At 34.5% G+C, this 14173-nt stretch overlaps 1 pseudogene; it reads left to right on the plus strand.

The window, feature by feature from the left end:
• Positions 1 to 5285: 5285 nt before the first annotated feature.
• On the plus strand, positions 5286 to 11374 carry LOC129292261 (uncharacterized; annotated as a pseudogene).
• The last annotated feature ends 2799 nt before the right edge of the window (positions 11375 to 14173 follow it).

A 14173-nucleotide genomic window follows, 5' to 3' on the forward strand; every position in this document is an offset into this window, starting at 1 on the left:
TTAGTTTATGATATTGCCAACTAGGATAATATATTCTTGATCCACTTGTATTATGGGTTTTGCGTTGAGGGAAATGTATTTTGGGCCCTGGGGAATGTGGTTTGATGCTTGTGCTATATTAACGAGCCAAAATATTTGTGCAAGTGAAAATAGTTAATATTGCCTAATTTGAGAACTTGAATGTTGTTATGGTCTCCCCTTGTGTTTTTGATGTCCAAGGGTGAGCAGTTGATATTAATTATATGTGAACGAAAAGAAAAATTTATGTATATGATAGGCTATTGATGAATAGGTGATATATAGAGTATGATGATTAGGTAATAGTCATTGTGATAAATGTAATTGAGACCTTGGCCCCCGCTACCAATTATGGAAGGGTTTTAAGTGGCCAAGTGTTATGTCGTAAATATGTGTATATATATATTGTATAGTAAGGCATAGAGAGAATAAAGGGGGAAGCTCTTCTCCCATGTTGATGTATTTCCTTTATCATGCTTCCGCATATGTTTAATTGAATGATACAATTTTTTGAAATATTTTAAAGATTTAGGATCCCTTTGTATTGAATCGTTTGTGAAAATACATGTTAAGAATTTATTTATGTTAATCTCTAATAGGATAATCTTTTTGGGGTTAGCCCTTGATTTACTATAGTTAGTCTGATAATTAAGTCCTAATTTAGGATACCCTTTACATGTAAAATCAATCTTTTTATTTTCAAACATAGTTAATGAATTAACCATCTTTGTTTCATTTCAATAAAGTGATTAGAGGTGCTTTACTAAGCTTTGAAGTTTTTTTGATTGAATTTTTCATTGACCCTTTATCTAGATTGAGAGAAAACTAGGAGGAAGAAAAATTCTTAACAACAACACACAACAACAATAATTACTATTTTTAAATTTCTTTCCAGTTTTGCCTTCATCCAAAGTCCAGACCAAGCCTTACACTCAAGTATGGTTACATGTTTAGTAGATTCAAGTTTGAAATAGGATTAAGCATACCAATAGACAGAATTCATAAAAATGATATGTTTTTTTTTTGTAGAATAGAAGTGATTTGTTAAATAACAACATGTAGTTCATAAAATTTTGAAGATTCTTTCAAACAAATTCAAACATTGAAATAAATATGTGGAAGGTACGTTTTAGCATTGTTTATAGAGTAGAGATGCAAACTTAGTTATTAATTTTTTTTAGGAGCATATGATATCTCATACTATGAGGTATAGTTGTCAAACTCTCGAGTTAACTCTACGAGTTTAACGTTTTTAAGTTTTTAGCTTATAAAATTATGTTAACTCACTCATAAACTCGGATTAAATATAAACTCAGTTAAACTCACGAGTTTACCTTTCAATTTACCACTTTATGTTTTTAATTTTATAAAATCGTGTCCACTAATTCATAAACTTGAACTAAATGCAAGCTTAGTAAAACTTGTTAAGCTCATCATTTTTTTAGTTGAGCGAGTTAAATATATATTATGAAAAATTCAATTCATAAAAGTTATAAGACCTGGTTCAAAGAAAAAAAAACTTAAAATGCAAAAACTAATATTAATAAAAAAGAAAACAAAAATATCAAAAATAAGTTTCCCTATTTTACAATTTTTATGTCTTACATATGATAATTTATCAATATAGATGGGTGTAATTTCAATGATTTATATTTTAATATATTTAAATTAAATCATGACCATATTTAACATGTATTTGTTAATAAAGATAAACTCTTACGAGTTTACGATACGAGTTTATATTTTTGTCGTAAATTTATTTAAACTTGTGAATTTAACAATCTTGCTATGAAGTGATGCAAAATAAATTATTAATTATTTAAAACAGAGTACACAACACCTCTTGTTAATTCGAGAGAGATGGGCATTTATTTCCCTTGTACATTTGTTTACATTCGAGAGAAGGGGCCAAAAAGGCATATGGTAGATTTTATGCCATGTGCCGTGACGCGCGGTTAATGCGCTACGGTGTATTGCCAAAATCTAGCATTTATCAGATATGAAATACATTTGATTTGAGAGAGGAAAAAGAGAGATATTGAGAGGAATGTCTGAGGAAGAGCTCGTGGCTGCTAAGGTGTGATCTTAAGGACACATTGGAGGCAACATAAGCTTGAGGCAATGAAGGCTTTGATTTTAATTTTCTAGTGTTTAGACCAAACCCATTAACTTAATTAAGGTCTTAGGAAGTTAAATCAAGCCTCTAACCTTAGGTTTATAAGTTTTATAGTGATTTAAAAATTTTAACTAGGGTTTAAATGAACCCTATAACATGGGTGAATGATTGGTGATGTTAGTGTGTTTGGATATTGAATAGAATTATAGAATTGTTGAAGTGTATTGGAAGAATTGATATTGTTAAATGAGGAATTTAGATATAGTAGGCACTAAAAAATTGTGATTTCGGGGTTTAATTAGAGTGATGATTAACAATTATTATTTAATTGTGTAAATTAAGTGTTACTCGAGTGTGGTTGTGTATGTTGAACATATAGAGCAAACATAAACCACAGTAACCTTTTTTGTAACAAAAAGGTTGAGGTAATAAAATAATTTACTCTATTCGATTAAATGCTTAACTGTTTGTGAGTAGATATGTAAGTTGTCTGTGTGAGTTTTGAAAGCATTGCATATTGCAAAATAAGGTTTTATGCATTTAAAATGATTTCTAAATGATGAAAATTTGTGAAAGTCTCTTATATGAGTTAAATGTAATTTGGATACAAATATGTGGTATGTATGATAAGTGTGAACATGATCATGATAGGAAGTAGAAAATTACCTGTAAGAAGAAGTAGTGAAAGTCCATGTGGCATGCATCTCATTAGTGCCTAATAAGGTACGGTGTTAGAGATTATCTCCTTAGTATTCATGTGGGATATGGCATTGGAGATTAATGCTTTTTAACATTAATGATGCAGTGTTGGAGTTACAACACCCAATTTATGTGTGATAGGAGGAAATCATAGTCTGAAAGTGGGATAAGATACCTTTGGCCAGGTGATCCTATCATTGAAGGTGAGTTTAGGCCATTGTGAATGTGCACTTGGTCTAAAAGCCTATGATTTTAGTTGAGATAATATGGAGGCTAAGATGATAGAATGATCATGCTTAAGTGAAAATGAACCATCATTATTGAAAGGATTATGTTGACTATGCTAACGAATGTTTTAACGTATATTAGCTTTTATATTTTACAAGTGAGGGCTCCGGTAAAAGCAAAAGGAAGGAAGGAACTACTAAGGACTAAGGGCTACTTTTGTATAGCTCTTTTCCCTTATCATTTTGATATTGTAATGAATATTATGCCAACTTAGGAGCATTTCATTGTTTTGTATTCACTTACATGAAAATCATGAAGCATGAGTGTGCATCTCGACCTAGATTAATGTATATGTATTGAAATTGTTGTGAGAGGTCGAGATAACTGTGCAGCTGATATGCTTTTATTGATTTTGTGTTGGAATGGTTTAAATGACATTTATGATGAATGTTATCTACCCCTTTATATTGTAATGAAATAGGATTTTGGTGGTTATTTTATGTATGAATTGTTTATGGTGAGTTTGTCCAAGTGCTACTAGGGCTTTTGGCACTTGGTTGTGTGGTTTGGATACCCTTAAGCGTGTTATGGGTTAAAAACAGATTATTTTAAGTTCAAGCGTCTACTTTTTAATGGTTGAGAATTTGAGTGTGAGACCCGTGCCAATAGCTAGAGGGCTCGAAGAGCCACGTGTGAATACTTGAATCACTTAAATTGAATATTGGATGGCAAAAGGTGCGCTCTGAAAGTTGGTATGGGGTGCTATTATGACAGTAGGTGCACGTTGTAGTATATAGCAATCACACTGTGATGCATTTGCCCAGCAAGAGTATGGCTTTCTATGCCATCCATCGAGACAAGAGGAGGCCTGTGCCATGGTGGATGAGTAAAATTTTAGAATTTTCCATATTGCTATAATTGTGCTTTTAAGCACTATTATGTTTTTCATACTTCCGTTATCTTATATAATTTATTTTAAACTATAATTTGAACTCAAACGTCTTTTTAAAAAAGAGTTTTCTTGAATCCTAACATTTTAAACTTTTTACCTTTAAACCTGAGGGTGTGATGACTTTGTTTAATGATTGTAATTATTCTTGATTATCACATCGATATGTTAGAATGTTGTCTTGATAATGTCAAGGCAAATATTACAATTATCGACGAGGTCTTTGGTGAGGCAGAGGAAGGTGCTGCTAACAAAGCAACTTTAGAAGTAGAGCATGAAGCATTTGGTAAAAGGGATGAGACTTGAGAACTCAATGCTAGGCATGTCGACACTGGAAGTGGAGTAGAAGATGAGATAGGTTATTTTTAATTTAGGTCTCACCCATTCTTTAATGGTGTTTAAAGATGCCTTCCCACTGAGCTTTGAAATCTCCATAATCACCATGTCCTGGCAAGCATTTAGTGAAGGTTCATTTGCAAAACATAAATTAGTTTCATAGCAAGCCGAGAATATGAAAGAGAGACTTGGAAAGAGTCTAAGGGAGAAAGAGAATGTGAACAAACATGAGCCCCACGAGAAAAATAAACGCCTGTCCCTTTCAATTTAGACGTTGGTTTTTAAATAATTGATAATTGATAATTTATTTTACATTATTCCATAATATTTGTTGAAAAATAATTTATGAGTAAACTTTGACCTTTATCCTTTTTCTGCAAGCTAGCTGAATGCTTATCCACAATTATAGCGGAAAGAATTTAACAAAAAAGGAACAAAAACAAAGGCACAAATTTTTATAGAAAAATGAGAAGCCACATTTCAATGCGCTTCAAAACGCCAATTGTTGAGCCCACACCAAGGAACGCAAGCAGTGTAGCCCTAATAAATCAAACGCAAAATCCTCTCTTTCAACATTTCCCTTTAATGCTTTTAATTACTCTCTTCTTCTTTTGGCCTCTTGACCGTCACAAAACAAAAAACATCTCTCTTGTAGTCCTACACAGTACGACTTTGCTGTCATAAAGCTTCACCTCTCTCCTGTTGTAATACGAGGTAATCTGTTTAATACCTTAGCATCTCTCATTGGCCCCTTGTTTTGTCTTCCTGTTATGTTGTCTTTAATCTCTCATCTCTGTTTTATTCTTTTCTCCTTTTCATCGCGAAGGAAGGAAAAGAAGTTGACAATTGAGGCTATTACTGGTACTCACTTCCCTAGGTCAATTTCTACACGTGGGATTTCAACGTTTGAGGTTGAAGCTATTCCCTCAAGGTCACGTCTCATTTCTAGTCTTTCCTTCCATGGTTTGCATTTTTCTTATGATGTTCTTTGACTCTATACAGCTTTTTTACTCATTTTTCAAGTGGAATTAACCATTAATTATCACGTCAAGTCCATTCTGAATTTGTGATTGTTTAATTCACCTCTATCTGGTTGCTCCTAGTTTGGTTCATATAATCTTACAGTTATTGAGTTGAAAAAGTTATTTTTTTCATTGCTGGTTTTCTTCGAATTTTTGTTCAATTGTTTGTTTTATTACTGTTTAATTTCCATTCTAATAAGTGTTTGTAGTGGAACATGCTGATTCCTGGCACGTAACTTAGAATTTCAAGATGTCCTCCTGACCTTCTTACTCGGGTGTTGTTCCTGTGCATTGATTAACGTCATTTATCCTTTTTCTCCTCCCATTTATTTTGCAATCGAGAATCAGGAGAGTAGAGTCAACCTCAGAAAACATGTTTTAACAAATTTCCTGCAATTATGTTGAAGCATTACTTGAATTTCTTGTTCATAAACTTGGTGGTTATACTATTTAGGCTCCAAGGGTTGACTTATGCCACTGCCTCGGTTTATTCATTTTCTACTCCTCCTCCTCCTACTATTTTGGAATCTTTTAATGAGATATTCATGCACATTTTAGTATATTTTGTTCAACTCTTGGTCCATTATTAGCAGATGGATGTTCTTTGCTTGGGTGACAGCAGAGAAGGTACTAAAGGGAAATCTTTTGAGATGTCCACTACTTGAGATTCCTCTGATATGGATGACAAATTTGCGGACCCTTAAGTGCTTCCTTGTGTTGGAGATCAATATCAGGCCGAAATTCCTCCATTAGTTATGGCACCTTGTCCTGCTTAGCTTATAAACAAGTTTAGAGATTCAGAAGCCAGGGTAAATATGCCAGAGTCACTGGGACTACCCATTCTTTTTATAAGGGGTTGTTGTAGAGTTGAAAGCAGTCGAGAAGCTTTAGAATCTTTCATCAGCGAAGAAGGACAAGTTATTTCTGAGAACAATTGTGATGATCAGTTTAAAGTTGAACCTCAGACTAATTTTCCTGGAGAGGGAAAAAATGTCACTGGAGTTTTAAACTTTCAGTCTTCTTTTAAATGTGATGAGATGGGTACTGATTCAATTCCAGAACTAAAAATTAAGTTGGATCAGGCAAAAGACAAGTGTCGAATCCCTGAATTGTGAGTTGAACCTTGGACTATCACTGAATTTGACAGTTTCCTTCTTGGCCTCTATGTCTTTAGGAAAAATTTTAATTTTGTAAAGAGATTCGTTGGGAGGAAAAAATGGGACACATATTATCCTTCTATTATGAAAAGTTTTATAGGTTTAAAAGCTTTCAGCGATGGTCATATTGTAAGAAGTTGAGAAATAAGCGGTGTATATAAACAACAACAACAACAATAAGCCTTTATCCCACTAGGTGGGGTCGGCTACATGGATTGCAAGACGCCATTGTGCTCTATCATTTATTAAGCTTTTAGAAATATTATTAATTAAGAGATCACGTTCAACAACTTCCAAGAGTGTTCTCTTAGGCCTTCCTCTACCTCTCTTAATCGCACTCAAAGTTATATGTTCCACTCTTCTCACTGGTGCCTCCCTTGGTCTTCTTTGTACATGCCCAAACCATCTCAACCGATTTTCTACCATTTTTTCCTCAATAGGTGCCACCCTCACTTTTTCACGTATGTGCTCATTTCGAATTTTATCTTTACGTGTATGTCCGCACATCCATCGTAACATTCTCATCTCTGCTACTCCAACTTTATGCTCTTGCTGTCCCGTTAGAGCCCAGCATTCACTACTATATAACATTGCCGGTCTGATAGCAGTACGATAAAACTTTCCTTTAAGTTTATTAGGCACCTTACGGTCACAAATAACTCCTTTAGCTTTTCTCCAATTAAACCACCCAGCTTGAATTCTATGTGAAATATCTCCACTGATTTCGCCATCATTTTGAATAATGGCTCCCAAATATCTAAACTTTTCCACTTGAGGTATAATTTGATCTCCCAATTTCACTTCCAAATTATTTTCGAATAGTCCTTTACCAAATTTACAATATAAATATTCCGTCTTACTTCTACTCAGACGAAAACCTTTCGACTCCAATGTCCTCTCCATAACTCAAGTTTACAATTAACCTCTTCTCTTGTCTCTGCTATAAGAACTATATCATCCGCAAAGAGCATACATTTCGGGATTTCCTCTTGAATATGTTCCGTCAAAACATTTAAAATCAAGTTGAACAAATAAGGACTCAGAGATGATCCCTGATGTAGTCCAATCTTTATAGGAAAATCCTTTGTTTGACCACTAGGCGTTCTTATACTAGTTTTTACCCCCTCATACATATCTTGTATGGCTTTAATATAAGCAATCCGTACTCCCTTTTTTTCCAACGCTTTCCAAAGCACTTCTCTTGGTATACGGTCATAAGCTTTTTCCAAATCAATAAAAACCATGTGTAGATCTTTATTTTTACAACGATACTTTTCCATTAATCCCCTTAGTAGATAAATTGCCTCTGTAGTTGATCTACCTGGCATAAAACCAAATTGATTCTCAGAAATACTTGTCTCCAATCTCAACCTGTGCTCAATTACTTTCTCCCACAATTTCATTGTGTGGCTCATGAGTTTAATCCCTCTATAGTTAGTACAATTCTGAATATCTCCTTTATTTTTATAAATAGGAATTAATGTACTTCTCCGCCACTCATCAGGCATTTTCTTGGACCGTAAAATCACATTAAATAACTTAGTTAACCATCTCACCCCTTCTTCACCTAAACATTTCCACGCTTCGATAGATATACAATCAGGTCCGTTAGCTCTACCATTTGCCATTTTCTTAAGAGCTTCCTTTACCTCCTTATCACGTATTTTTCGATAGAATGACAAATTTTGTTCTCCTTCACCAGTTACTAAATCCTCCAAGTTACTAGATGAATCTTCTCCATCATTGAAAAGTTTACAAAAATAAGTCTCCCATCTATTTTTAATTTCATCATCTGTAACTAAAATTCTTCCCTCTTCATCCTTAATACACCTTACCTGTTCTAGATCTCTTGATTTTCTTTCTCTACTCTTGGCAATCTTATAAATATTTTGCTCTCCTTCCTTCGTCTCAAGGTTCTTATAAAATTCTTCAAAAGCTTTGGAACGAGCTTCACCCACAGCTCTCTTAGTTTCCTTCTTAGCCATACGGTACCTCTCCCAATTTTCCTCATTGTTACACAAATGTATGGCTTTAAAACAGTTCTTCTTATACTTGATTTTGTCCTGTACACTATTATTCCACCACCAAGACTCCTTATCTCTCGGACCAGAACCTTTCGATTCTCCCAAAACTACTTTTGCAACCTCCCGTATCTTTTTAGCCATATCCTCCCATATGATGTTAGCACTTCCCTGAGAATCCCAAATTCCTTCATCCAAAAGATTTCGCTTGAAAATATCTTGCTTCTCACCTTTTAATTGCCACCACCTAATCTTTGGTGTTACTACTTGTCGACGTTTTTGGATTTTACTCATAATACACACATCAAGGACTAGGACCCTATGTTGTGTCGTTACAAGCATCTCCAGGGATCACCTTACAATTTTTACAAAGTGTATATATGGGCAAAAAATATTCACAGGGTGGAGGCAACAAGAACTGCTATCAATATTATTTTCTCTTGTGTCAAGGGAGTGTCAGAATACATTGGTAGAGGTAATCATCTAACGTACTTTGCAAATCATGTTATACATTGTATAAATATGCAGTTGAGTGAGTAATGTTCTTGTGGGATTAAATTAAAATATTAAATAAATATATTGGCTATGACCTACGAAGCAGAATTGGAATTGTAAAAATGTTTCAATTCCTTATCTTGGTGATTGTGATATTGTCCTATATTTCTGACATATTAGATGACTTTCTTTGGAGGTTAAATGTCAACAATCAGCGTGCTTGGGATTTTCTAAATGCTTGAGAAGTCTTACAATAGTGTGTTGTGCATTAAAAGAAGGTCAAGCAATAAATAATGATATAGGGCTTCTTACTTTTTTTATGCAATTAGATTATGCTGTGGCCATTGTGGTAGAATGCTCATCCTCATCTTCTATTATCGTTACTTCCTCTTGCTGCATGAGAATTTTGCCTCTAATCATTTTATTGGGGCTTCATTTCTAGTTGCTGATTAGCAGTACTAGTTTAAGGCCAATGGCATATTTCCTCATGTGTGATTATCAATGTCACGAAGGGGCAATGTGAAATTTTCAGGTTGGCCTTTAGGTCTTTCTAGCAAAGAATCAAATGCAAACTATCGATTATTATTCATTTCATCTCTCCCTAAACAATTTCTTTCCATTGGTATTTCTTTAAGATTTTGATGTCTTGGACAACCTCATGCAATCGTTTCAAACTTGATGGGCATAAGATAGTTTTATCGTTCAATACCTGCTATAATCATGTGAGGCTGTTGATAGGAAGCCTTGATTTCCTATTTATACATGCTATTTTTGGCATTATACACCTTCACTTTTCATGCTAATAAGGCATATACTACAAAGTAAGTGCTATAAAGACTGTGCAGTATATGTATTGGATAGAGAGTTTGGATGTTAATCTAAAAAGGAGGCCATGGATAGAGAAAATTCTATACAAACTAATTAGTTCATTAGGCAAACAAGGGTAATGGAATCATGTAGGAAAGAAGTAAGATAAATAATAGTTATATATCTTTATCAGGTAACCATTAGACGTACTACTTATAGATGGTTAATCCTTCTAAAGATTTTATATTTGTTTTTCATGGATATCTTTGTAGGAGACGCCTATTGGATTTAATGTTTAGTTTCAAATTTTTTATCAAACTTCACAGGCTCTTTTAGCTTATGTTGCTAAGCTGGCCCATTCGTCTTGTTGGTTTCTGTTAACTATGTACTGTATCTTCTGATTTGGCATTACTTTCTGTAGCTTTCGAAGACTTTTGTGGAGGGAAAAATGCCTTTTGAAGAATATGTATTTGCTTTAAAGAAGACTGTTGGTGTTGGCATGCTGATAGATGTTGTTGGTATTGGCAAAGGAAAGTATGATCTCAGTGATCACATCTTCTCTATTCATCGTGAAATTCCAATTGGCAAAGCCTGCTCCTCTCTTTCATCTGCAGACATAATCAAGTTTTTGACAGGAGGTTTTAGGTTAAGCAAAGCTCGATCAAGTGATCTCTTTTGGGAAGTTGTTTGACCTCGTCTTTTAGCAAAAGGGTGGCGCTCTGAGAAGCCTAAGGATTACAATCCTTCTGGTTCAAAACAACCTCGGGTTTTTCTTACTCGTCGTGTTAAGAAATTTTCAAGATGGAAACTGGTGAAAGGTAACCACTACTTTGATTCTGTAAGCGATATTCTAAATAAAGTAGCATCTGACCCAGTATTTCTTGAGAATGAAAGTGAAGGCACTGAGGGCAGAGTTGATGGGGAGAATGAACAGAACAAAGACAAACAGGATCAATATGGTTTGTTAAATAGGCAACAACATCATTATCTTCAACCTCTTACTTACAATCTGATAGAGCTGGTGATTCCCAAAAGATTTTCCTGTCATTTCCTAAGGCTTACAGTGGACAATCTAGGCAGGGAGGTGATTTAAAGAAGACTAAGACCAGTGGTCAAGAGGTTTATTTGAAGGTTTATAACTGTAAGATTCAAATAATAAAAGAAAAGTCAGGTTAGGTGCAGCCTAGGGTATGGGTAGTGTCAGCAAGGGTAATGACTACTTTTCGACTCTATAAATATCTACTTCCGTGACGAGGGATGAGGGGGGATTATTGGAGAATTGTGGTCAAGTGAGGAGAGTTCTGGCCTCTCGAATGCCAGATTAGGGGTGGAGAAGATTATCTTTTCTTCATCATTTTATCTTTCTATTTCAGTTTGTATTTGTGAGAGACCAGTGTCCGTGTTGCTGCTCAGAGGGTATAGTTTATGTTGTTTCATGCTCTGTAATTGCCATTTCAGTGTAATTTCAGTCTTTATTTTGATTGTAATCCCACTCTATTGTTCAGCAATAGTAATTGTTAGTTACATTTACAGTGTATTTTCTGGTTTTGCTTATTTTCAAGCTTAATAGAGTAGAGGGTTCCATCACAATCTAATGAAATTCACTATTATGGATACCGGCATAGCATATGATTTGGTACAACGCAAAGTGAGAGAGCTGAGAAGTTTACCTTCTGGAACTCTAAATATATCCACTTTCATTAGTTCTTCTCGTGAATCTGAGCAAGTTACATATGAAGAAATGGATCAATGTGAACAAACTAATTCTTTAAGCCTTGTACTGGAGTTTGCAGAGAGGCCGATGACCGTTGAGTCAAAAGATTGTACTCCTATATCTGAAGCACTGAATGCTGATGAGCTATCTGTAGAATATCATAAATGTGGTTCTAATCTGCATAGTGACAAGCTTTCAGGGGAGGAGAATGACTTACATTTCATTCAAAATGTTTCATATGGTTGCTTTTCACACCTCATGAATCCTGAAGAACTTAGCCACTGCAATGAAAGCACTCCTGCAGGCAGGAAGTTGGGTTAAATGAGCCTACTGCACCATCAAATCTGTGTGATGGATCAGGAGACTTGTTTCTTTCTGTGGATCTGTAAAATATGTCTCGCTCAAGTTCTCTAGTTAAAGGCAGTCCAAGTGGGAGCAACGTAGACGATGCTACTCTAAAGCACCTGGAAGGAGAAGAATGTGCAGAAAAGCCTAAAAATAGGATGTTGATTGACTTGAACCTTCCTCATGTTCCACCTGAGCTAGGAACTGACATGTAAATTGAAATACCATCTTTTATGGTTGAACTGCAAAATATCTCATCATATGATAAAACTTAGCCCAGCCAAATAGAGAAGCATGTTCACAAAGAGCAACAACCTAACATTGTCAGTCATCGCTAGAGTACAAGGAACTGCCCATTGACCACAAAAGCACTCGAAGCTCTAGAGTACAGCCTTATTAACTCAAAGAGGAAGAGAAAGAATTTGGATAACTCATACAATAACTCGAAGTCACAATGTTTACGTGCAACTGTGGAACAACTGTTGGTATTACCACTAACAATGGCACTGATAATATAATGGCAGAGGAGGTGAATGAACTCCAGGCACAAGGCACGAGCAATCTTAGTAGCGAGGCTCGCTATTACTTGTGAAAAGATTGGCCTATCCTCTTCTTAAAGGACGTCAAGTTCATAAATTTTTTTTGAGGCGCTCATAGTTTCATTCTTTGAAAGGCTTCCACAATTATGCAAGGAGATCAAAGCTATCACAGCCTATACTTGTTTTCATCAGAATGTGACAGAGAATAATAAATCATCGTATCAGTGGATCACGTGATTTAAACATGATCTTTGGTGCTGAATCTTATTTCCTATCAGACTGACGGGAGTCTAAATTATGGTTTGATGATAAAAGGTTTGCCTCACCTCAGCTTTTCATTTCATGATTTAATTAGCCTGACTGAGGAAGCCTAGCAGATATAGGTGCAAGTTAAAAGGCATTCTACAATGACTTGTAACTACTACCACAAATTTTCTCCTCATTAATAGTGACCTCTTAATAATCGTAGTTATTTGTTAGATCAATTTTATACATGTTATAAAGGTTTTTTACACATTTTGTTATGTGAGCTATAAATAGCACTGATTTGAATAGATCAGTGCAAGTCTTCATCGTTTGAAAAAAGGAAGGTCCATTCCTTTTTTGACTCACATATTTGACCAAGTCAAATGATGTTTGTTTTCGACCATGCAACTCCTAACTAGTCAAGTTCCCAATTTCCTTTGTTAGTGTCTTCATCACATTAAGTAGATAAGGGTTTATAAGTTGACAGGATCAGGGTGTGCGGAAAATGAATGTGGGTTTTCTTCAAGCCTTCTCGTTAGTGCTGGTCCTAAGGTAGTAGGTTACTTGATAGACATTCTCTTGGTTCAGGACTTGGTCAGAGAGGCCCGGTCCATCTGCAGGCCATTAGATTTAATTTTTAAACAGAGAAAGCCGTGTTTGAATATTTTAGAACAGCTTCAGTTCTAGTGCGATCTCTTCAACTCAAGAACAACGTAGCTGTGGTGAGGTAGATTGAAAGGAAAGGTGCTTGCTTATTATTATATATTGAGTAAATGAGCAAATTACTTTTCAAATTTTAAGTCCATTAATATTAAGATTTTGAACTTATTTATTGTGCAAATTATTCTTTTAAGTTAACTTTAATCTTTTTTTTTGGGTCAAAATCGTTAGTTGACCAGAAAATGAAAGAAAGTAATATAAAAAATTACAAAAAATGACCAAAAAAATAATTTTTTGGTCCTTTTTTTTTTTGGTAATGTTCAATATTTTTTTTATTTTATGGTCAACTAATGATAAAAGTTAACTTTTATTAACAACAAAAATCAAATTGCACAATTTTTAAAAGTTGAGAAAACGATTTGTATAATAAATAAGTTTGGGGTTTATGATACTATTAGATATAAAGTTTGGGGATAATTTGCTCATTTACCTTTATATATTTATGAAAAGTTTCTATTTTTTTTTAATACAAAAGACATAGAAAACCTGCATAAAAGGTAAACAGAAATCAAATCATGTCAGGTTTCATAAAGGATCTGCATCGTGAAGTGGATGATTAAAAATAATACAATCGAAATTTCCTAGAGAGGCTTGGTGAGTGAGTATGTTTGCATATTTGTTTGCTTTCCTGAACGTGTGGTTGAAGATAATGATCTAATCTTTTATGACAAATTTCTTGACTTTGTTGATAATTTCAAAGAGAGGATGATTGTCAAGAAAATTATGTTGAATAAGTGAGAAGGTTTCTATGGAATCAGAGT

This window comes from Prosopis cineraria, unplaced genomic scaffold, assembly GCF_029017545.1.
Source record: "Prosopis cineraria cultivar Desert tree isolate PC_DT_omini unplaced genomic scaffold, ASM2901754v1 PC1, whole genome shotgun sequence".
NCBI classification, from domain to species: Eukaryota; Viridiplantae; Streptophyta; class Magnoliopsida; order Fabales; family Fabaceae; genus Prosopis; species Prosopis cineraria.